This window comes from Columba livia, chromosome 2, assembly GCF_036013475.1.
Source record: "Columba livia isolate bColLiv1 breed racing homer chromosome 2, bColLiv1.pat.W.v2, whole genome shotgun sequence".
Classification (NCBI taxonomy): domain Eukaryota; kingdom Metazoa; phylum Chordata; class Aves; order Columbiformes; family Columbidae; genus Columba; species Columba livia.
The window spans coordinates 68,863,117-68,886,867 of record NC_088603.1 but is presented as its reverse complement, the minus strand read 5'-3'; the positions used below and the strand labels follow the sequence as shown (position 1 = coordinate 68,886,867).

Here is a 23,751-nt window from a genome sequence, read left to right as displayed (position 1 = left end):
GTTCCAAGACAACAATCGCTTTTAGGTGGTTCCACTTTTTGGATTAGATGTGATTTGTCGAAAAAAAAAAGTAGCAATATGTGATGGTAGTTTGGTACCTTCATTCCAGAAGGATCTTGGAGAGATTTACCAGCCTGTGCTGTGTCTCACCACCTGCTGCTGTGGTACAGCCAGCTCTCCACTGTGACACAGCATTCCTCTTCTTCAAGGACTGTCAGAGCAGATTATCTTTTCTGGTTCAGAGATTTAATTTTTTTTCTGGCTGGGATTTTTTTTTTGGTCTTTTTTAATGGGTAGAATGAGCTGGGTTGGAATTTGGCCCAGACACTGAGGGGGAAAAAACCTTCAGCTGAGAAAGATAGCGGAGGCTTTCTTCGCACCCCTCCAAAAGGTCAAGATCTCTGCAGTACATTCTCTTGGTAAGGTGACACCTGTAGGTACACAGCACTTCTCTGTCTTCCTTTGATATCCCAACACAAGTGACTCGGGAGGGAGGAGCTTTGCCTGCACTGAATCAGCATTGCTTTCTATATTTGACCTACAAATTTGAAAGCCAAATTCCATCAAAAATTCTGTTTGACCTGTAAGATCCTAGCCCTGAGGGCTACAGCTGCAGCAGGTTGGTTGGTTTTTTTTAGTTTGTTTCGCAGTACGCGTGGAAGTTTGAGCATGTCACCGCTTGAGCACTGGGAGTTCTGTCAATGTAGCATCTACATACTCATTGCTGCAACCCAGTAAGGTAATGTGGTGAGGTTTTTAAGCATTCTTATAGCCTTTATTGTCCTCAGCTGGAAAAGACATGACTTTTGCCTTTAAAAAGAGGGGGGGAAAAATTAACTTTGTAATGAGAATAAAAATAGTACTGTTTGCCCGGTTTGTGATGTTTGACTCTTAAGTTTCACAGTTCATCTAAGGTGTGAGGTTATGAAGTAGGAGACAGAAAACACGTCGTGCTCTAATGCCTCAATCTTCTGGAAGGGACCTTTGCTAAGAAACTACAACTGTGAGTGTGTTAACAGTGCTGCAGAAAAGATATCACATTGCCCTTTGGCTAACCCTGTGCAAGAATCAAATCAGATTTAATTCCACCAAAGAATTTTCACTCTTTGAAAAATGGACCCTGTCAACATGAAACAATAAACATTTTATATTAATTGCATTTAAGGCTCAAGCATAGTCCTTGGATTTTCTAAGACACAAAATGTAGACTATCTCTTCAGTCCTAAGATAAGTGTCCTGTCTACCCAATTAGCATTTGACAAAGTCCCTTAATTTTCACTGAGGTTTACCAACTCATCACTTTTAAAAATCAGAGTCTGAGCAATATTTTTTCTGAGATTTGATCATTTTGTTAAGATCTGCTAACAGGTTTAGCAAGGCCAGGTAAGCAAGAATCAGTCCACTTGCTGACCTGACCTTGCTCATTGCTTTCCCAATGGGAACTGCAAATACATTGCAGTGCATTGTCTCCCTAGGGAATTTGGGAAAAGGTGAGAAATATTGGACCTGCTGCAGGATTGTGTCTGGGACCTCGGTGAAGTCTGCAAAACTGACTTCTTGTCTGATCTGTATGTGTCCTGCCATTTGCATAGGCCTGGAATAAGCAGAATTGCCTCACTTCAAAACACAATAGTAATTTAGATATCTAGAATGCAATATCATTAAATCAAAATTATGAGAAGAAATTTGATTCCTGCACATTGATAAACTGGCTTGCTGGCTGCTGTCATACATAGACTGTCATACATTCCATACTGAAATCAGGTGTATTAAATGAAAGAGCAAGACAACAAAAACTTCGTATTAAGGCATATTTTTTAACCTCCCTGGGAAAAACCTTGGTCATTTCAGCCTAGCAGCTATTTTCTTGGTATTTATTTTTCTCTGATCATCTTTGAAACTCAATAAGGAAATAAAATACCAACATAAATAAATGAAGAAGAAGGTTTCTCAACACCAATAAGCTAGACAAAAGAAACAGAACACTACAGAGTGTTTACTTATTCATGATATCTTCATGAATGCCATACTTTAGAGGGAATGGGAGATTTTTGTTCATGTTTTACTCTAAAGCGTGTTAATCGGGTTTTATTAAAATGGGGGAGAGGGACAGTTAGCTTGGAAAAAATAGAGAAGCTAAATGTAACCAGATTAGAAGTTTGTGTGAAATACTAGAGAGCAAGAGGAATTGTTTAAAGTTGATGTGGGATGGAAAAATATTTTCATAATCTTCTTTAAGGGGAGAAAATCTTTGCAAAAGGATGCCTGGTTGTGTGGTGGAAGTACAGAGTTTGTTCTGAAGGATTTGTTCTGTTCTCTTCCCTGTTTTGTAAAAGCATCTTGTGTCTGTTTTAGTGGTTTTGCCTGTGCTGTCGTCCTGTCTAATACACATCTTCTTAAACATGTGAGAAGTCCCCTTGAAAATAATGAAATTCCTTATAATGAGTTCAGTACATACTTAAGTGTTTTCAAGATTTCAGAGTATCTCCGCGGTTCAGATCCCTCCCGTCTGCCTCTCTCTGTGACTGTTTTGCATTAGCGTGTAGCACAGGGAGTTCTGTTTTGGGGCTTCTCTGTACTGACATGCACCTGGAAGTGTCAGGGAAACAGTCCTAAAAGTGAAATCCAGGCATTATGCAACAGTTTTCTCAGCTGGCTGACTGCAAATTGACAGCAAAGTACAAGAAGATACAAACAGGGAAAAACAAGCCCCTGCACTGGCAAGGGTATAAATTAACAAGTCAGGTCAGTCCTCGTCACATGAAATTTCTCAGAGCTTCGTCTCTGCAATATGCTGCATAACCTCTCTTGCCACAGAAGTTCAGGGGCTCAGGTCATGTTTAGCTGTCTTAAAGTCTATGTGCAGCAAAACCATGCTGCATTGCATAGGATCAGATTCACTAGAGCCTGTTTACTGTTTGTATGGTCTGTCTAATGTAATTTCAAGTTATCTGATAGCAGTTCTTAACATGCTGGCAGTTTGCATGCTGCTAGGCAAATGAGGCATAGAAAAATGAACATATATATATATAATGTATATATGGTCAGTGACACAATATGGAGCAATGCATGTGTTTTTCATTAAGTGGTTTCTTCGCAGATTCCTTTGCATTTATTTACATTTTCATTATTCTTTTTTAAACAGCACGTGCATTAGAAAACAAATGTCAGAAAACCCTACCGTTGCAGTTGTCACCCCATCAACTAACAGCCACACTGGAGGTGGGGCCACCCTCTCAACCCAACCATAAAGGACTTCAGATTTCTGTGAACTACTTACTCGTGGGGAGAGGGGAGCTTATTCCTTAATGTAAGACAAGTCTGGTAGCATTTAATTCTACTAGAAGTACTTGCTTTTTAAAAATTGTGTTAATAATTATGATAATATAATGACAGAATCCGGCTGGAAGCTCCCAGAGTAGCTGGGGCTGATGTGCTGGTGCTGCTGCTGTTGGTGCCGATGTGGGTGAGAGGTCATTAGTTTCCTTTGCTCTCTCTGCTGTCCCCAGGAGGTGACTTGTGTCAGGAGGGGCTTTGAAGCTAAAGATTAGAAGGACAGTAGTCATGTCAGCTCCAGCATTTTGTTACTGAGTTTCTAAATATCTTATTTCAACTACAGCTCTTTTGTTAGCCTGATTTTCTTGCATCGATGCAAAAAACCCCACAAACCTAAAATTTGTAAATCAGAGTCTAACCATGCACCTCCTTTGCTTTGGCATCTCTGTACAGCAGCTCTGCTGCAGTTTTGGTTGTGTGGCCTGAGCTTTAGAAATCTCTCCTGCATAAACAGATTTCTCTTCTGTTCTCCCAAATACGATAATTGTAATAAATAAATAGATCTGCATTGGAGGGTGGTCTTGGTCTAAACCCACAGATCCAAATAGACACAGGTAACTGTGAAGAGACACTTGGAGATCAATATTAACTATCTAATTGTTCATATAAGACTGGCAAGGTTGGGCACACTGGGAGTTGCGATGGCTGATTTCATACCGAGCCCTGGTCGACATAAGTGTCTAAAAAAGCTGTCAGCTCCCACTGAAGCTTCACCTGTGACTGGGGCAATCATAACCATGTACTTTTTCATCTCTTGCCCCAGTGCTGACGTGGATTCTTGCACAGCTAACAAGGCAGTGAACTAACTTTTCTGACAGTCAGGGCATGGAAATGATCCTTTTTCTCTGCCAGAGAACTGTTTTCATGAAACTCGAACAAATTTAACTGCCTCTGAGAACTGACCTCCTTTGCTGCCTTTTGTTGATGCTGCCAATGGATTTGCTGGTCATTAAGGGAAGGGAAAGAAATACCTGGACAGACAGACAATGTGACCACATACCTTTGAGGCCACTGTTTAAAAAAAAAACAGGGAAGTAAAAACAGAGGGGAAACATAGAGCTGTCCTGGAAGTGCCCTCTCATTTGGCAATGGGGAAGATTGGTGTTTGAAACCATTTGAAAAATGTTGGCTTACCTACTGAAGAGAAGAAGAGAAAAAAGCAAGTTGAGAGCTCAGGCAACACTTCAGCATCTTTGAGCGCCACCACAGTGCAGACAACCTCACAAAACCTTCTGAGATACCTACAACCCACCAAAGACTCAGTCCACAAAGCGCAGTATTTGCAAAACTCCAAGCAAGTTGTGGCCACGTTCATCAAGTTCAGAGACTGTGCACAGACATGACTTGGACTTTTCCACCGTGTACTGCACGTAGGGCCTAATTTTTGTGATTGACATGGCCAGGAGCATATTTTGCAGATGGGGTCTGGCAAAGTGTCAGCACCTTTTCTTTTCTATTTTTGGCTGGCGTGGGTGCAGGGGTCAGCCAAGACTGTCTGTTGAAAACAACAGGTTGTTTTGTGCCATCATTTTTCTAGCTGTGCTTTTGGTTGATCTCTGTGGTGAAGGGGTCACTTTAATATCCGAATTCAGTGTCAGAGCCCATGGCATTTCTCTCTGTAGCAGAGGCTCTCACTGTACTGCGCTGGCAGGAGGGTGGTAGGAAGAGAAAACAATGCATCCCAGTTTCAAGTTCATAATAGGTTTAAAACTAGTGTAAAATACTACTGAAAAGAGACCTTTGTCTAAACTACTTGGACATTATATTTATCATCTTACTCTGTAGGAACATGTTCAGTATAAACGAAGAAAAGCCTGACAACTTCTGCCATTGTAAGGAACATGAGGAAGCCATTGCTGATGACAAGCAAAACTACATCCAGGAAATATTTGTTGCCATGGTGACCATATTTAGTTGATTCCTTTTACTGCTAAATTTAATTAATTTAATTAATTCAGATATTTATAAATAGCTTCCTGTGGGACCAAAGCTAATGGTTGCAAAGTTGCAAAGACTTTGAATGTGCAGCTCTGTATGGGCAGATGAAGACCCCACTTCAGCAAAGCAGTTAATGTGAGCACGGAGTTTTAAGCATTACATCTCACAGAATCACAGATTCACAGAATATTAGGGATTGGAAGGGACCTCGAAAGATCATCTAGTCCAATCCCCCTGCCAGAGCAGGAACACCTAGATGAGGCTACACAAGAATATGTCCAGGTGGGTTTTGAATGTCTCCAGAGAAGGAGACTCCACAACCTCCCTGGGCAGCCTGTTCCAGTGCTCTGTCACCTTCACTGTGAAGAAGTTTCTTCTCAAATTTAAGTGGAAGCTCTTGTGTTCCAGTTTGAACCCATTACCCCTTGTCCTACTGTTGGTTGTCACCGAGAAGAGCCTGGCTCCATCCTCATGACAATCACCCTTCATATATTTATAAACATTAATGAGGTCGCCCCTCAGTCTCCTCTTCTCCAGGCTAAAGAGACTCAGCTCCCTCAGCCTTTCCTCATAAGGGAGATGCTCCACTCCCTTAATCATCTTTGTGGCTCTGTGCTGGTTTGCTTCTGTGCTGCCAGTTGCTTCCTCTTCCCTGCCGCAAATCACAGCTCGTGCCCAAAATACAAAATCACCAAACAGCGTGGTCCAGAGAGAACTGAGAGCATCCCAGACCACCCAGCTCCAGGCCATGAGAGCGAGAGAGAGGGAGAGACTGTCTCCCTGGCCTGCCCCTTTGGTAACTCAGCATGACCTAAGATGGTATGGCATACCCCCTTTGGCTGGTTCTGGATCCACTGTCCCGGCAGTGTAGAAATTAACCCTATCTCGGCCAACCCAGCACAAGAACGTGTGCAAACAGTTGTCTCCACATTTGGCATATCCGGGGGCATTGGCATGTTGTCCAGCTTCAGGATAGCAAGGCACAGCTGAAACTGGGGGAACAGAAAGGGAAAGGTCCAGAAGCAACTTAAAAACTACAAGGACACAAATTGCCACCTGCAAAGACAAATAATCAGAAAACTGGTTAATACCTCTAGCATCATCTTTATCCATACTCCTTTCACATATTTTCAGACTATGATTTGTGTCAGACGTATGACACCTTTCCTAGCTTTCTGCACTCAGTCTTCTAAAAACTGGCTTTTGCATTGCAAATCTGGTTTTGTCTAAGAGTCAGAATCCAGGTGACATCTCTACAGGAAAAAAAAGTTCTTTAATGTACCTCAGGTTCCCTGTTGTTTTTCTTTAATGCACCTCAGCTTCCCTGAATTGCTGTTCTCACTTTCTCCACCCAGAAATTACATCATCTTAGCCATTTTCTTAGACTTATGGAGACCCAGACTCCAGGTCCCTCAGACTATGTACGAAGAGGGGATGAGTGAACTGAACTTCAGAATTCATTCTTTCACCTGCACCTGGAATCCACAGGAAACAGTCAAGACATCCTGAGGTTGCATCTGCAAATGTCCCATGGCAAAATCTATGCCATGGCGCCCCTTATTTCTTTTCACCAAGGCAAGACCTGGTCAGGGAGGTTTGTGGTGCAGAATGTCCCTCTTGAAGCTGCGCTGCTGGACAGGAGCAAAGTTTCGTAATGTCCATCAGCTCTGGAGGCCTTGTATCTACTTTCCTTACTTTTCCATGCATGTTTTTTGGCAGCTTGACCTCCATTTTACTCTGCTGAAGCATCTGAGGCGGGTTACAATGGTCCTTTTCCATGGAGGGGCTTTTCAGAGAGGAACAGCAATCCACCCAGAGCTGGAGTGAAGGCTCTTCAAGGAGGGGTGCCAAAGCTGTCTGTGTCCTGGTCCTCCTCCTGTCTCATGGGAACAGAGGAAACAGTCTCTCCCACAGCACAAACCTTTCTGGGATAATAATTTGATAATTGTGAGCTTTTCTGTTCTGCAGTCCTCACTGTAGTTTCCTGTCAGTGCATTGGACTTAGTGGGAGATTGTTTAAATAGATAAGAAGTGTCTCAGTTTTTAACCTGATAAAGAGCAGCGGTGGCGCTTTTTTCCTCAGTGCGGTATTTATCAAAGATTTGGAACTCTTACACCCCAAAACAATGGAACTGGTGTGGAAAGGAAAAGTCCTCTTCTGCACATCTCATCACACCTCTGGGTGAGGAGGGCCATTGCGCGTCACGAGCTGAAATGGGCAAAATCAAATAAAGGAGGCAGGGCCAGGCATTCCTCTGCCTTGCCAAAGCCAGAAAAGGACATGCTGGAGAACCCCCTCAGAGGAGGACCCAGACCATCGCAGAAGGATTAAGCTGTGATATACTACAGAGGGTAACCAGAGCTGAACCTGGCAAGAGGCAGCCCCGCGGAGCGCAGCTCCTCTGCTCTGCGTGCAAGAGGCTGTTGTCCATCAGCTCCAGCGTGACCCCGCGCACGCTGTTGTGACAGCTGTTGGAAACTGTTATGTCAGGGTACCCTTTCGGTCTCTTCAGGAATAGAAGATGCTGTGCTCCTTTGGATTTTTTAATGCCCTGCTTAGTCTGTATCACAAGTCAGTGAGACATTGATCATTTTAACTGTGTGCTGCACAGACCTATTTGTTTATATTGCTGGGACGTGCTCTTTGTTTCTGGCAAAGACTTCCAGAGGAAGCCTGTGCAGAAAGAGGCTGGAACACCTTTTCTTCCCTTACATCTTTATCTTCTCTCCTTCTTCTGCAGAACATTGCTACCTTAACACTGTATTTTTTAAAAGTAAACTTCTCTGTCTGAAGTTTCCTTTTGGCACTGTGTTATTTTTTTTCCAGTAATTTTGTAATGGACAGTGTCAATTTGGGGCTTACCTTCATAGCAAATGCACTACAATTTGTTTCTGCTCGTGAACTCGCACAAATCCACTGTAACACCGACTTCACAATTGCATTCCCTGCTTTTCTACCCCTGCTGCTGTTTGATTTTCAGAGAGAAAGGGAGAAGCTAAATATTTATATAAGGGAAACTGCATTTACATGATAAATAAACAGAAAAAGCAGAGAAATAATCCCCCCCTCTGCTCTTTAAGTTTCAGTAACACTGCATGTAGGCTGTTCCAAAGAGAAGTGTTCCTTCTACCCTCATCCCAGCTTTGGCAGACATCCCTTTAACTGCTTGTACTACTTTTTAAATTCTTTTACATAAAAGAAAAAGTCCCATTGTGTCTCAGAAATTCAATATGATATGGAAAACAGGTTGTTTGTTTTTGTTGGGTTTTTTTTTAAGAAGTGTCTCCTGCCCAACTTTAGTATGGCAAGGAAATTTGATTATCACTTGTTGACAGGCATGCAGGTCATGTCAGGTGTTTCTGATGTGTCTATTTTAAGTTAAACTAGAATTTGTATTTTGATTATGATAGAGTAAAAATACTTGGACAATAGATAGTCCTTGCCTGTGAATGAAACTTGGCATATGCAAGTTGTGGTCAGACACTTCTGTTAGGGAGATGAGGCTTTGGTTGGGTCACTGCTCAGATGTCCTGATTAAAAAAATAAAAATTAAAAAAAAAGAAATACCCCCCCCTCGCCACTCTCCCTTTTATTACTTTGAAAGAGAAAAACATGATCACAGCAACACAAGAGAACTAACGTGAAATTACTTGTGAAAGACAACTGGAGATTTTCCTCTTGCCCATTTTAGTCAAGTGATAAAGCATCTACCTCCTTCTGCTTCACCGTCTGCTTTATTCCAGGAGCCTGCATTTCTCCAGCATTGCAAGATGTTTTAAGTGTTAAACACCCTGCGGGTCTTGGCTCCTTTGGCTTGCAGCAGTAACTAACTCCATCAGAGCTGAGACAGAGAACGAAGCTGGTGTGCGGTCAGGAGCAGGCCTCTGAGCTGGCTTGCTGGCACGCTGAAATGACTTGGCCTCCTTCATGCCATCGAGAGTTGGCAGCAGCAGCATCTCTGCCCAGCCCTCCATGAGCCAGCTCAAGCAAGCTGAAGTACTCTACATCCATAGGTCTGAAACCAGGGTTTGTGTCTCTGTGGGGGGGTGTGTAACCTCAGGAGCAAAGTACAGCCCAGTTACAGGCCGTTTATCTGTGCCAATATTTGGGGTTGAGGGCTCCCCAGAAGTGGAGTCCCAATTTGTAACAGGGTCATAACCAGAAAACATCTGAAGAGGGTTAACAAGGACACTAGGTTTGAGAGTAGTCCTCAGCAGAACAAACTTTTAGTGCTGTTTTCCAAGCAGTCGTCATGTCAAGTCTGGAAGCAAAGGCCATGTTGGTCAGTATTCAGCTCGCTCCTTTTGGAAGCAGACTGGTTCTTGGAAGAAAAAGATTGTCAGAGGATGTGAATGTTTCTGAAGAGGGGGATACTGAAATTCTTCTGGATTCAGTGTCTGTTTGGTCTTTATCCAGCTCTGAGCTTAAAGGCAACACTTGTGATTATACGTTTTCTTCACCATAGAGACAAATGTACATCCTGAGGGAAAAACAGTTGCTTTGACATTTCAGGCTGGGAAACCTGTCCTTGACACATGCACAGGCCCTGATACATGGTGTCTTGGCTCTGCATCCTCACGGCTGTCTGGGAGGCTGGCACAGTCCCTGCTCAAAGGCAGTGGCATGCCAGCACCGCGGTGGTGGGGTCCCCAGTGGAGATGTTTGCACTGGGAAGGCAGCAGAGCACGGCAAATACCATCTCTGTCATAGGAAATGATGTTCTCTGCATTAGCCATGGCACTGCGCACTTGCTCACACGTGGTAATGTATTTATGTTAGCAGAACCCCAACGGGACAGGGAAAAAAAAAGAAAACGAGCTTGTGTTATGTTGTGGCTGCCAACAGTCACAAACGGCACCGTGGCAAGAAGCTGAGTGTAAGAATCCGCTGTGTTTTCAGACTTCGTCTCGGAGCTGCAGTCTTGATTTGCAGAGCTGCCAAAGACCCGCAGTGCTCCTCCTTTCAGCTGGATGGGGGAGTAGTCATTCTGGAAATCTGTCCAAGGGATTTAAAATCAAGCCTCTGGCTAGTAACAATAACGTACGATTAAATATTGGTGCCCATAGAACTAGATAGCTCAGGAAAAGGGACTGGGCAGAGAGGTGACTACGCTGGAATATACATCATTAATAGGAGTGATAAGGTGAAGCACAAATAAGGGAACATTCCTATTCCGCAGTATTACTCCTGTGGTTCTGCATCCATAGGCACCATTTCATAACACTGGCTGACCAAGGCTACATAAAAATTCAACCCTAGCAAATGTAGTCTTGGCTCAGTGAAGGTGATGAGGCTCTGATAGTTATGGAGAATTCAATACAGCCGGCTTTACTGCCTGTTTGTGCTTCTTCACCGTAATAATTCTCCTTCATCAAAATAAGTACTTACTGAGTAGCTGAGAGGTTATAGGCCCATAAAACCAGAGGACACTATGAGATGATCTGTGCATGTGGCAGTAAGATGAGCAATCACACCCAAACACAAACTACGCCATTAGTATTACTTACTTTTAAAGCGCCATTATCCCTGCATTGTTCTCTCTCATTAGCAATTAGTCATTCAGGCCCTTGAGAACTTTAATACAATAATCCCTACAAGCTCATCAAGCAAGCCTCACACAGTCACAACGTTGCACACAAGATTTAGAAGACGGAACTGGCTGGATGGGAATGTGGGAGTAATGGTCCATAAACAAATGTGACAGCCAGGAAAGCAGCCTCCTGAACTCAGAAAGCCTGGCTGTGGTGGGAGATGCTGTTATTTCAAAACTGCTTTCATCTTTCGGGGTAGAAGGGAGTCATTTTGTCATAGGAGAAGAAGCAACTGCATAATGTCCACGGGATTTATATACTAGTCAATGGAAGTCAGTCCCTGGGTTTGCAATCATGTAGCTGTATGCATTTTCCATTTGAATGCTGTATTCGGAGAGCCTGTGCTCCTCATTCCCTCCCCCTTCTTTCCCTTCTCCTTTTCAGCAAAAAGAGACCTCACCAACAAAGAGAAAATAGATTGAAAGCTCTTGCATCCAGACTCTTTCAAGCAAAGCTTGAGAGAGACTTTGGCACATAATGTCTCTAACATTATGTTCACTGCCCTTAGAAAGCAAAAACCAAATACATTCTGCTGGCAGTTAGCAAGTGCAGTGATTTCAACACAGATGAGAGAAGAGAGGACAAAGAAAGAATATGCTTAGAGCATCCCTTTCACTATGAACCTATGGGCCAGCTGGAGTGTTTACAAAGCTCTAAGGCCAGCCAGCAGGGAGTTGCAATAATCTAATTTTAATTATGTGACAAAAGCATGAAGAATCATTTCAAGGGCTAACAGAGGAAAATAGTTGCAGCCTGCCAATATTCCTTAGATGGTAAAAGAAGACAAGTTAACCCACAGAATTTAGTTGTTTCTCAAAAGACTAAATGGGATCTATCACAGCTCCCAGCCTGTTGTTGTTAGAGAACAAATCGATTGCCAGAAAAAGGCTTTAGATGTTAAAGAAAGTTCCCAAGAGGCATCTAGGCAGAACAGCAGTATCTATGCTCTTCTTCTTAAATAAAATATATACTCTACTGGTGAGAAAACAAAGTCCCATAATCCTATTAAACTGGCTAATATGAAATACAGAGAATACCAGTTTCTGGGTATAAATTGACAGACCTTTCGTCTGAGTTCTCCAGCATCACAGTCTTCTGGCTGGATCACAAGAATGAAACAGCTGGTTTGCTGTCCCAGAGCAAAGCCCAGTTAATAAAAGAGAAGGAGAGAGAAGGAGAGGGACAGAAGGAAGGAGAAGGGAAAGGGAAAGGGGAAAAAGGGAAAAGGGAAAAGGGAAAAGGGGAAAGGGGAAAGGGGAAAGGGAAGGGAAGGGAAGGGAAGGGAAGGGAAGGGAAGGGAAGGGAAGGGAAGGGAAGGGAAGGGAAGGGAAGGGAAGGGAAGGGGAAAGGGGCAAAGCTCAAATCCTGCTTTGCACACACCCCAGCCCTTTGGCAGAAAAGGAATGTTGTCTCCTGGCAATAACAGAACAGAGCTCACAGCAATGAGCCAAATCATTTTGACTCCATGAAGTAGATGGACATAGTGAAAATATGGGGAAATAACTTACATTTCATGCTACCAGAAATTGAATCTATAGGTTCTTATTTTAAGATTTTCTACCTCTTTCTGGACACACAGAGTCCAAACTTTTAATATGAAATTATCCTTAATTGTATTGTTCAGTAATACTTTATACTATTGTGGCACTCATTAAGCTGCTGTTGCATGGGGATTTCATGCTTTGGTTTTATTATTGCTTGAGACATCCTAGCAGTGACCAAAATTTCAGTCTTTTGCACAAGCATTATTTGAAATACTGCTTTTTCTAGCAATTCACATTCAGTATTTTAACAGTCACTGGGGCTCCATGGGAACTTTCACATAATGGCATCACTTGTTTCAGAGCTTGGTGATGTGCTTGAGCTATTCTACTTGACACAGCATCACTCTGATGACAGCGCTACATAGGATGCCAAAAATTGCAGGTAGTTTGGTTTTCCTTTTACTCCTCATTATTCCATTAAGTGAAAATAACACACTGCTAAAGAAGTGCATGGCTTTCAAGTTCAAGAAATGTTAATCTTGCTCTCCATAGATTAAAAATCCTTAGTTAAAGTACCTTACCAGAACTCAGAACAATTGTAATTTGAAATAGAAGCAAACTACAATAATATATGTGTGTTACGCAAACATATGCTATGGTGTATGTAGTCACTGTTTAAGCATAGTCCTATTTACATCTGGGTCTGCAATTCTGGAGAGAGTGTATCATGGAAATAGGATTTGTCTCCTGGATAGCCAATGGAAAAGCATGTGACAGTGGTGTCATATTTATTGTGCATGTCCTCAAAATTAGTGAAGTTCTCTCCACAGGAACAGTTGGGTCTCTCTGTAGAGTGACTTTTTAATTAAAGCCTCTACCTGGGTGCAAATGATTATTAATAAGGTATTATAAAAATCATTATTAATAAGGTATTATACAAATCATTATTAATAAAGTAACAAACTTTAAACTTTTATCTGCTAACATCTTATACTCCTCTCTTTTTTTCAAGTGGTCTCAATGATCATTACCAAATTGCACCTTAGAGTAATTATTCTCAAAAATACTGCCAGCAGATATTGCCATCTGCAAGTTAATTTTCCCAGTGATGGTCATGTTCCCGATCAACATTGTCACTCCAATTTTCATAACCTCAGGTCTTTTTTCTGTGAATTTAGCCACTCTTCCATGGGATTTCCTTCCAGCACCAAGTGCTTTTGGCTCAGGTTAGTAGTGCCTTTTTGCATTTCTCCAGAGTAGGGTTTAAGGTGTGATGTTAGCATTCTTGTGCTTATTTTCAACCTTTCCCTGGCCCAGGTTTTAACGCAGACATCTTGCATACACTTTGAAAATATGTCTGCTGTCACATGTTAACACGCACTGCCGTCACACCTCGAATCAGGGCCAGCTTGAGGCACAGGTACAGCGGGCAGCCTCCTGCGTCCAGTGGTCTGTCCTCCGCAGTGACCGACTGCCTACAGTACCTGTGCTGGAAGAGGCGAGAATGAGCTGTTTGACCATTATATATACTGCTTGCGCATCAATTCTTGTTACCAGTGACTGAAGATGTCAGGGCAAGAAGGGGAACAAGGAGAATGAAGCAATAATTACTGTTGTGAGGGCTGGGAACGGTTCTTCTTTGCAGCCGAAGCCACTAATGCATCTCTGCAGAGATGCTAATGGGGCTACCGAGAGATGTAGCATGATGCTACATTGTATCTTAAAATGTAAAATGAATTGGTTTTGCAGCTAGACAACAACCATTAGCCTGCTGATGCTTGAATGCATATAACTAACAGTTTTACATGGGTAAATGAAACTTTTTTTTCTTTTATTTGTTTTGTTTGTTTGTTTGTTTGTTTGTTTGAGTCCTTCTAACCACACTGTAAGTTGTTCCTGTCTCTTTGGAGCACTCAGTAGGTGTAAACTCAGACTAATGAATTCTGGCAAATCATTGGATGAATTTAGGAAGCATGTTAGGAAAGAGGAAAGCGGGGAAAAAGTAAGAATTTGTCAGTACCATCAGCTTTCTGATGATATGTTTGCATAAAGGTTTATGCTTACCTGTGGGCATGAATAATTCTCCAAATACCTCTCAAGCAAACATTTTATACTCTACTTTTGTTTTCTTGGTAACCTGGTGAGGGACATTTGCAGTTTCTGGAGAACTGTAGCAATTTCCCATGAAATTGGCAAATTAGAATAGATTCTGCTAAACAGTCCAAAGGAAAAAAAGAAGGGGTGAGGCCCTAGAACAAGTGTAATTTTTGAAACAATCCAGTTTAACTTTTCATTTTTAAAGTGACCTTCTTTCATTTTTACCATGAGGTTTAAAATGTAGGGTCTTGAAGCTAGATTGAATAACTCTATATCCAGCCCACAAGATTATTTTTTTTAAATTTATTAAATGCAGAGCCTGAAGTGAAAAGTCCATTATACAATCAGCTCGCAGGGGTGTGAGTTTCAGAAGCCAGAACAGGGAACTAAGATGGGAGAGCAGGGTAGAGTGGAGGGAGCGATAATGATAAGCTCAGCACTAGCTGTTGGTTGACATTACAAAGATTGTTTTTGTCAAGGGAAGAGGTGGAAATATCCTCTCTTCTCTTTTTTGTTCTTTAAAGAAAGCTGAAGTTCACAGTGGCATTCCCAAATGCTTAAAGGTCAGCACATCCCTCTCTCTCCAAGTTACCTTAAGAGTCATGAGGCTGTTTTCTAACAATATGCTTTTTCCCCTCCAACAAGATAACTTTTTCTCCAACTGGGGAAAGGCCTGGAACCCAAAACAGATGCCTTAAGAAATCTTCTCCGCCTCCACACGCATTTTGAGTTTTCTATTGTCAGGGACGCTTTACATTGGAGATAGATCTTCAAACACCAAGGAAGCCCAGAGTCTCTGTGGACTGCCAGCTATGACTAAGCTGTGGTATTTCTGTAAAGCAGACAAGGTGCAATGCACTATCTGTAGTTATATAAAAAGGTCTTCTTTTGGTTTATGTCGACTGATGCACGCAGCAGTCTAATGACTAGTGAGATTCTAGATTGTTAGTGAAAATCTTCAAAAAGAATACATTGGTTAAACTGTTAGACAAAGAAGTATGTACAAACATCCAAGAATATATCTAAGAATGTTAGACATCAGCATTAATTGTGCTGAGTCCAAAATGTCATGTAATGTAGCCTAGCGTTTCAGTCCTGCACAAGGCAGACCCTCATCTTCATAAAGTACTGACCTGGAATCGGCTTGACAGCTCAGATTCCAACTGGGCTATCTGTTAGCTTCATGGATTGGATACAAGCAGGGAAAGAGTCCAGAAGTTTGCCCGCTGCTCCATCTAGTGCTTGTGTTCAGCATCCTATAGGATTGTGAAGTATTTTTTTCTTCTGAACGCTGATATCCCAGGAACAGCTTAATTGCAGGAGAGCACTTGTAGTCCACTGGCTTCCCAGCTCAGGAGGATTATTCATCAGAAAGTCTTCTCTTTTACTGGCCTCTCTTTCTTTTTTTTTGCCCGTCAACCTGCTGGAGTGAACAAGTGTTTCCAAAGAATGGCTGAACTGCTTTTGCAAAGGGGTGATATTCCAGGAACTCTTCTGGGAAAAGGAATACACAAAGCATGAGACTTATCAAGCGCTAGAGCCATTGTGATAAAAATAGAGTATTTGTGTCAAGCAGACTAGGTCAGGTTTAATAGAACTGTTTATTAACTAAAATAGCTCAAGTCTACCAGGTAAGTATCAAATAATGGGATAATGACGTATTTTGGCAGTGTACTAGAGGTGTATATTATGTGTAGTGTATATCATGATGTAGAAGATAGAAGATGGAATATTACACTGGTGAGGATAACATCGTTTCAGCCAGACTATGCCCATTCTAGTAATTTAAACATTGTCAATGAAGGGTTCTGAATATAAACTAAATTGTTGTAAATTCAGCTGTCAGAACAGTCTCTGGCAGTTGTTACACTGGCTAGCCAGCACTTTCCCTGGCAGCCCCTGGGCACAATTCAGAAGATACTCGGGATCAAGGACCATTTAATAGGATGGATGTTGGCGTTCCGTCCCACTTGACTCCAGGCATGTTTAATTTCCCAGTGTGGATGAAGTCACAGTGTAACTGAGAATTTTGATCCTTTGTAGTCCTAGCCTGAGAGCTTTGGCTCTGTAACTCCAACTGCAATAGCTCATGTTTCCAGCTCTAAACATCCAGGGAGTGTAAAGGGAAAGGTAGCGGCTCTCACTGCTAGGTGAGAGTACAAGAAGGAAATTTCAGAAGGCATTTTCTATTTTGTCTAGCAAGACTTTATACGGTTTGCAATTCTGCAGCTGGATCTTTCTTATTTATTTGATTTTTAAGTATGACTCTAGTCTAAGCAGCTCTTGGAGATGCCACTGCCAATAATAATCAACTTCCATATCACTAGCTGGCTTTAGTATCTTCCAGAATATAAACAGGTTCAAAATAATGGAGGCAGTCATATCAGCATACTATAGTAGCCAGGCACCACATCCTGCCACAGCACACTAAATACTCTCACGTGGAGGAGAAAAAATTTTCCCGGTGCTGTCTTTGTAAATATTTTTTCTGAATTTGTTTATGTTTACCTTATTCATTTTTTTTTCCTCCCACTTTTCTCTCCTCCAAAACAAAACACTTCTTATGCTAAAACTGGCAGAGAGGAAGAATGGGTCTAGCACCTGCCAGAGATGTTCAAATATTAAAAATAAGAGATGGCCTTTTGAACACAAAAGCCAGGAGGAGCAAGAGAAAACAGAATATCAGTGGAGCTGGGAAAGTGCTGGTAGAGAGCAAGTCTATTCTGCTGCTTATGTATCAGTCAGGTCTTTATTTCAGAACAAATCACACCACAGAATAAAACCCCAGGCATAAGGGTTAATGGGGTAGCTGTGAGCGAGGGCACGCAGGGGTCACACACCTGGATAGGATATTCTAACTCTGCTCTGTCCTCACCCTCCCAGAGATAGTGTCTATCAGCTGGAAACACATCTCCAGAGCTGGCTGCTTCATGGTCAGGAGAGGCTGTGACCAGAGCTTACGTGCATCTCGATATGTTGGCAGGAGAGATCCATTAATATCCCTGACAACATCTCTTTATCCCATGCCTTCCTAATCTGCAAGATGACAGGAAAAGAGAGGGAATTCACTGCACCAAACTGAGTCCCTGCTGTGCATGATTGGTGCTGGGTTTACCTTGTAAAAATCACCTCTTTATCAAATACTTAATTTTTTTTTTTCCCCAAAAGGAGAAGAAGGGAAATATTTTTGTTATTCCCACTATGGGAGGAGTTTCACAGCAGAGATTTTTCTATCCTAAAGCATCCCAGTATCCAGCACTCTTTCCTTATTAAATCCTGCCCTCTCTCTATGCCCTCTGCCCCCAGACTTTCCCTTGCGCATTAGGAGTCTTCAGCCAACTGGGATTTCTTCAGTAGTTGTTTATACAATCACTGAAGTCTTTTTTCAGTACTTGCTGATCCTGTGCTGGGAAGAAAAATTACAGTTTCTCTTGATGTGCTGCCTGAAATAAGAACTTATTGGCTCCTCAAAGGAAACCAGCACTTCTGACAGCAACTAAAAACCAGCGGAGTTGTTTTGAAATGTAAAATTAATGTAGAAAAACAAAGGGAGGTTGAAGGCCCCTGATTCATTTTTTTTTTTTTCATTTAAGATCCCTCTGTACCCTTAGTACTACACTCAGTAATTAAATGCAGTATTCTATATATGTAGGAGGTCAGATTACATTATTTACTGACCCTTCCTGGCACTAAACTTCCTGAACTCATGCCAAAACATCACATTGTGTAGTACAATTGTACCCCCACCATACAGTAATTTGTATTTGTCTGAGCTACGTTGATAGAGGCAGGCAGCTAAAGCAAAGCTCAAAGGCAGCTCTAAGGCCTGAACTTATTTTCCCCATTCCAGATAATATTGAAAGTGTGCACAGAGCAAGTTAGGAAACAATGCAGCTTCACAAGAGATTGCTCTGGAGAGCTGCTGCAGGACACTGGCTCAGCACTACAGGCTGTTTATAAAACAGAGACTTAGGCAAGATATAATCATTTGGATGTCGAGTTCAAACAGCTCAAAATTAGAGAGATCTCAGTTGCTACCAGCTGCTCCTGTTCATTGATTATTAGGGGCTTGTTTGAGAATGCTCCTCTTGGTCTAGGTATGTGTTTTGTTTCTCCCTGGAGAGATGCAGGGGATAGTGATCAGCTGTGTTTTTCTTTTTGTCAGGAAGCTGTTTGCCGCAGATTTTCACACACCACCTTGAAATGGGAGAATTTTGGTAGTCCAGCAGCAAGAACTGATATTTTAAATGGAACATTCTTCTTCAGCATAGAGAACTGTAGTGCAGCAAGGACAGGATAAAGACTAGTGATTCCTCCGTATGCTGGAGAGAAGGCCAGCTGGGTCAGAGAGAACAAAGAGCAACAGATGAACAAAATGAGGAAGGCAAGAGATATATACAAAATCAGGTGTGAGGGAGCAGAAACACAGACTCGTGAAGGAAATGGCTCTGACCATATCATGCAGGGAGCTGCAGCAGCACCTTAGTTGCCCAAGAACCAGTTGGATGGACCAACATAGGTGTCAGCCTCAGGCAAAGGGTCCTGGCCCTGCGCACTCACACTTGCACAGGATCCGTGCTACTGCTTTTCCATCAGACAAACCAGAGAGAGCGAAACCCGGCCCTCATCCACTGGTTATTCTGAATATTTCTTTCCCTTCCTTTTGAACTCATCATCTCACAGTCACGTGGAGCATTGTCCTTCAACAGAGGTGTTTTGCACAGGAAAAAGCTTGTGGGGTGATGGCTGGTATTGCTTCAAGTGGAAGAGCTGTCTTTGTAGGAAGAGGAAAAGCAAACTGATAGGATATGCATCATTTTACTTCCCTATAAGTTGTCTTTCTGTATTCTTGGAACTCTTTCCCCCCCCGCCCACCCCCCCGCCTTGTTCCTCCTAGCGACAGCATGAACGAATAGTTATTCACATCTTTCTTTTAGCTAGGTATCTTAGGAAACTGTGACTGACAGGGACAGTAGAGTAAATATTGTGTGTGCCATATATTCTCCGTTCCTGTTCAAAAACTCGTGGAGGGGGGGGAAAAAAAAGGAGAAATAAATACCTAACCTCTCCACTGCCAGTGTCCGAGCCTGCAGGCGGACCCTGGGAACCTGGAGCGGCTGGTCTCCCTGCCACCACGGCCGGGCCAGCCGGGCTGGGCACCGAGCCCCCGGGTGTCCCTCCCCGCTGGGCTGGGCGGTGGGCTCGGCCGCAGGCCCGCCCGGCACCGGCTGGAGCGGGGCGGGAAGGCCGGGAGGGCCGGGGGAGGGGAGCGGTGCCGGCCGCGGGCGTTCGGCGGGGCAGGGTGACACCTGCTGGGGCGGAGGGGGAAGGGGCGAGCCCAAAGAAAATCCCTGTGACAGGGAGAGGCGGGAGCAGCAGTTGTGCTGCACAGAGCCCTACGCCCAGAGGCGTTTGCCTGCGTGCTACAGCATCGTACTCTTAAAACTTCTCCCGCTCTGCTCTGCACTGGTGCGGCCTCACCTGGAGCACTGTGTGCAGTTCTGGGCAACACGGGATAAAAAGGGTATAAAGCTACTGAAGGGTGTCCAGAAGAGGGCTACAAAGTTGGTGAAGGGTTTGGAGGGGAAGCCATATGAGGAGCGGCTGAAGTCACTGGGTTTGTTCAGCCTGGAGGAGACTGAGGGGAGACCTCATGGGGCTACAGCTTCCTCACAAGGGGAGGAGGAGGGACAGGTGCTGATCTCTTCTCTTTAGTGACCAGTGACAGAACCCGAGGGAATCGCAGGAAGATGTGTCAGGGAAGGTTCAGGTTGGACATTAGGAAAAGGTTCTTCCCCCAGAGGGTGGTGGAGCACTGGAACAGGCTCCCCAGGGAGGTGTCACAGCCCCAATCCTGATGGTGTTCAAGAAGAGACTGGACAATGTCCTCAGACACATGGTGTGACCTGTGGGGTTGTCCTGTGCAGGGACAGGAGTTGGACTCCATGATCCTTGTGGGGCCCTTCCAACTCAGGACATTCTATGATTCTAATTTCTTCATCATGAGAGCAGGAGGCTCCAAAATGCCTCCTGACACATATTGCCTGAGACAAGGGCTCACTGCCTGTCACAAAGGCACCTGAGGGATTTAGAGCAGAGACTGAGAAGTCCCTGGCTGCCAAGGGTAGGAATAATTTAGTTTGCATTTACCGTGAACACTGGTGATCCTGATGCTTGTCATGCTCAGACATCCATAGCTCTGGCTCTGTTTACCCAGTTTCTCAGCCAGTTTGAGTTCAGTTTCAGAAAGTGGCTGTCCTCCAGCAAAGCTCAAGGGAGCAAATTGAGGCAAAGCGCTCCGATCAAAATAGGTCCATGATGATTTTAAGTGTCTGAGGAGAGCAAGCCCTGGCTGGTCTGGCCTACTGAGATGCTCCTGCCTTCCCTCTTATCTCTGCCCTAGCATGGGAGAAAAGGCATCTTTGCTCAAGTCACCCTAGCTTAGGCTTCTGTGTCCCTCCCTCCATTCATGGCTGGCAGAAGGAGATCAGTGCTGACAGGGAGACTGGTGCTCCCTTGCACAGTTGCTATGGTGCTGCTGGCTCCTACTGCCTACCTGTTGCCTTTTCCAGATCCATCAGGAACAAGGATTAGTGCGAATGTGGCTGTGACACAAGTCAGTGGTGCTTGGTCATGGGCACCGCTGAAATGTGCACCAAGGTCTCTGGTAAGCGCCCTGCCAGTCAGACAGGAGAACATTAAATACTTGAAGGCATTTTAAAAGCAGACACCTGGCACCTATTTGCTGCCCAGCTTTTTTTGTGCAAGCAGTTAGCCACAGCTAGGAGCCCAGCAGTTGTCAGCTACATCTCAATGTAATTTTATACACAGGAATATTCACAACGTCCTGTTCCTTTGAACACAGTTGAACCACCAGGCTGTTCCTTTGCTCAGAAATGTAGCTTTGTTCTCCCTGCTTAGCTATTCTCTTATGCATCAAGAGACAAGTCCAACACCCACTGAAGGCAATGGAATGACATGGGTGGTTTTCAATGGGAGTTAGATCAGTGTTCAGATAAATACACAATTTAGTTAGGCAGGCTTTAACTGCTTCTCTTAATAGTAATACAAACATCAGTTTATTCAACAGAGAGATTTGGTCTCTAAATTATTTCCCCGTTCAGAAAAGATTTTAACTGTGTGCCCAACCAAGAGTTTGTATCTTCTATTGCAGGAAAAGGCTCAGAAACTTACTGTGCCAAAAAATATGGGTTTCAGCAAATCCTCCTAATGGAGGCAATAATTAAAGTTCTTGTGAACATTGTGTAAGGAGAAATCCATGCATTTTTTCTGAGATTGCCTTCCAGTGCTTGTACACAGTGTTCAGCCTCTTCCAATAAGCATCCTGGAAAGACTCAGAATGTTACTCCTGCTGGTCTAACAGTGTCAGCCAGACAACACAACAAACCCTTTGCAAAGCATATAACAAGCTACTTACCTTTCATAGCCACCCTGTCCCGTGAGGCGGACATAGAAAAGCTACCTGCTCTGGGCTTCAACTCTCAGATGTACTCAGGAGGAAGAACTGAGTGTTTCACTTCTGAAGCAGGTCTGTGCCCTCCCCATGTAAAGCTGGCAAGCTAGACAGCAGCACTTCCCAGACCACCAGTTGAACTACACCGTGGCACAGCTTCGTCTTGAATCTTTGACTCTAGGAAGTTTTTCTAAGTAGACCGCTATTAGGAATGACACCTGCAAAGGCCCTCTTGTTTCTTGTTCGCTGTTTTTCAGGGTATGTTTGCTGTATTGTTGACTTGAGAGACTGGCAATCTGAGCCAGAAAGGAGCCTGTGAGTGGTCCTATTACAAAAAAAACCACCTTTCCTGATGCTGTGCTTCTCTCTGTGTTTCACAAGGCCTTTGTGCTGTAGGGAGCTGAGATCTTCACACAGGAAACAGTAAAAGAAATGGCATTGGCTGGCGACAGACCATCCCTTGTCCTTCTGAAACTATGGGAAGGCCCTGGGAGACTATTAGCCCTTGAGTAACCTCACTGCAAAGGGAGGCAGATTGCTCTAACGTGGTGGAAGAGCCTGTATGGGTATATACATGCATACATACACCAGTTTTTATTCCAAGCCTGGCCAGGTAGCCTTAGCTTGAAGTACCTAAGAGACAAAATTCAGTGGACAGCCTGGGTTAACTGTGTGGTAAGAATGTATCCTCAGATCTCTTGCTTTTCTTATTTGTCAGGTTGTTAGATAATTTTGAGCCAGCCGAGTAAAGTTTCTCTGTTTCCCAAGGTGTTTCTTTTTTTTCCTCCTTTTCCTGTTTTTTACTGTTCTTTCCAGGCAACACAGGGTGATTTTCAGGTTTTCTTCTCTCTTTCTAATAGAGATTCTTTTCACAAAAACTGCCAGTTTGGCCAGGCCTGGAGCTGGGCTGAAAGAACAGGCTCTTTCTGACCGGCTGCCTCAGTCACCCAGCTACTCAGGTGGGATCCCAGCTGCTCAGGAAACGAGATGAGCTCTTGCTCCTCCCCTTAGTGATGTAGTACAAGTCTGGCAAGAGAAGAGGAAGCAGGAAAGCTTTTTTCTTCCTGAGAGTAATAGGGAGAACTACTACGAGACTGTAAAAATAGGAGCTACCTTTTTTTCTGTTTTGCAGTGCTTGGCCTGTGATTTAAGAGAAGAGTGGTCCTGTGTTGCAGCTGAATTTCCTTGACTTGGAAAGTGGAAAGGAAAAATGTGTCGTCTGTAGCTGGAGGTAAGAAAGTAAAAAGCCAGGATAGGAGCAGAGGTGACTGTGGTGTGGAGTTGATAGGGGAAGGAGGTGGGTAAAGTCTGTGACCCAAATGGAAGTGGGGATAGATGTGTTTAGAGATGGACCAGAAGGGGCTGGCAGGGCTGATAGCAGGGAATGCATGAATGGCACAATTGCTTTACTTATTACTTTTGGAAGAACTGACTGTAGTAATTGTTGTATGTGCATTGGAGGTACGGCATGGGGGATTCCAAAGTCAAAAGACTGACCCAAGATGCTATGGTGTAACAAAAACTGTCATCTCCTTCATGTGGACAATCCTCCTCTGCTTTTATATCTCAGCCCATTAGTTGTTTTCTCCCTTGTAATTTCAGTACTTAGACTGTCCCTCCCTCATATGCTAAATGCTTGTCAAATAGATGTTCTTGGGGCCTGTTGTCACCTTACTATCTTTTGCCTCTTTGCCAGTTGCTCTGCACAGTAACTTAAGTGTCTTTTTTCTTCATCTTAGGGTCCTACCATATTTTACTGCCCCAAATCCCTGCTGGTCACAGCTTTTTCCCTCCACACTCCTGCTTTTGTGATCCTGTGTGTATCCAAAG

General features: G+C 43.5%; 1 protein-coding gene across 2 annotated transcripts in view; it reads left to right on the top strand.

Moving 5' to 3' along the window:
* The first annotated feature begins 22,950 nt into the window (after positions 1-22,950).
* Positions 22,951-23,751, top strand: part of ATXN1 (ataxin 1) — a 358,291-nt gene continuing 357,490 nt past the window's right edge. The window contains exon 1 of one of the 2 annotated variants that reach the window (XM_065052371.1): positions 22,951-23,152. The gene's annotated coding sequence lies outside the window, so the exon portion shown is untranslated. The remainder of the gene's footprint in view (positions 23,153-23,751) is intronic. The other variant, XM_065052372.1, reaches the window with a different exon arrangement.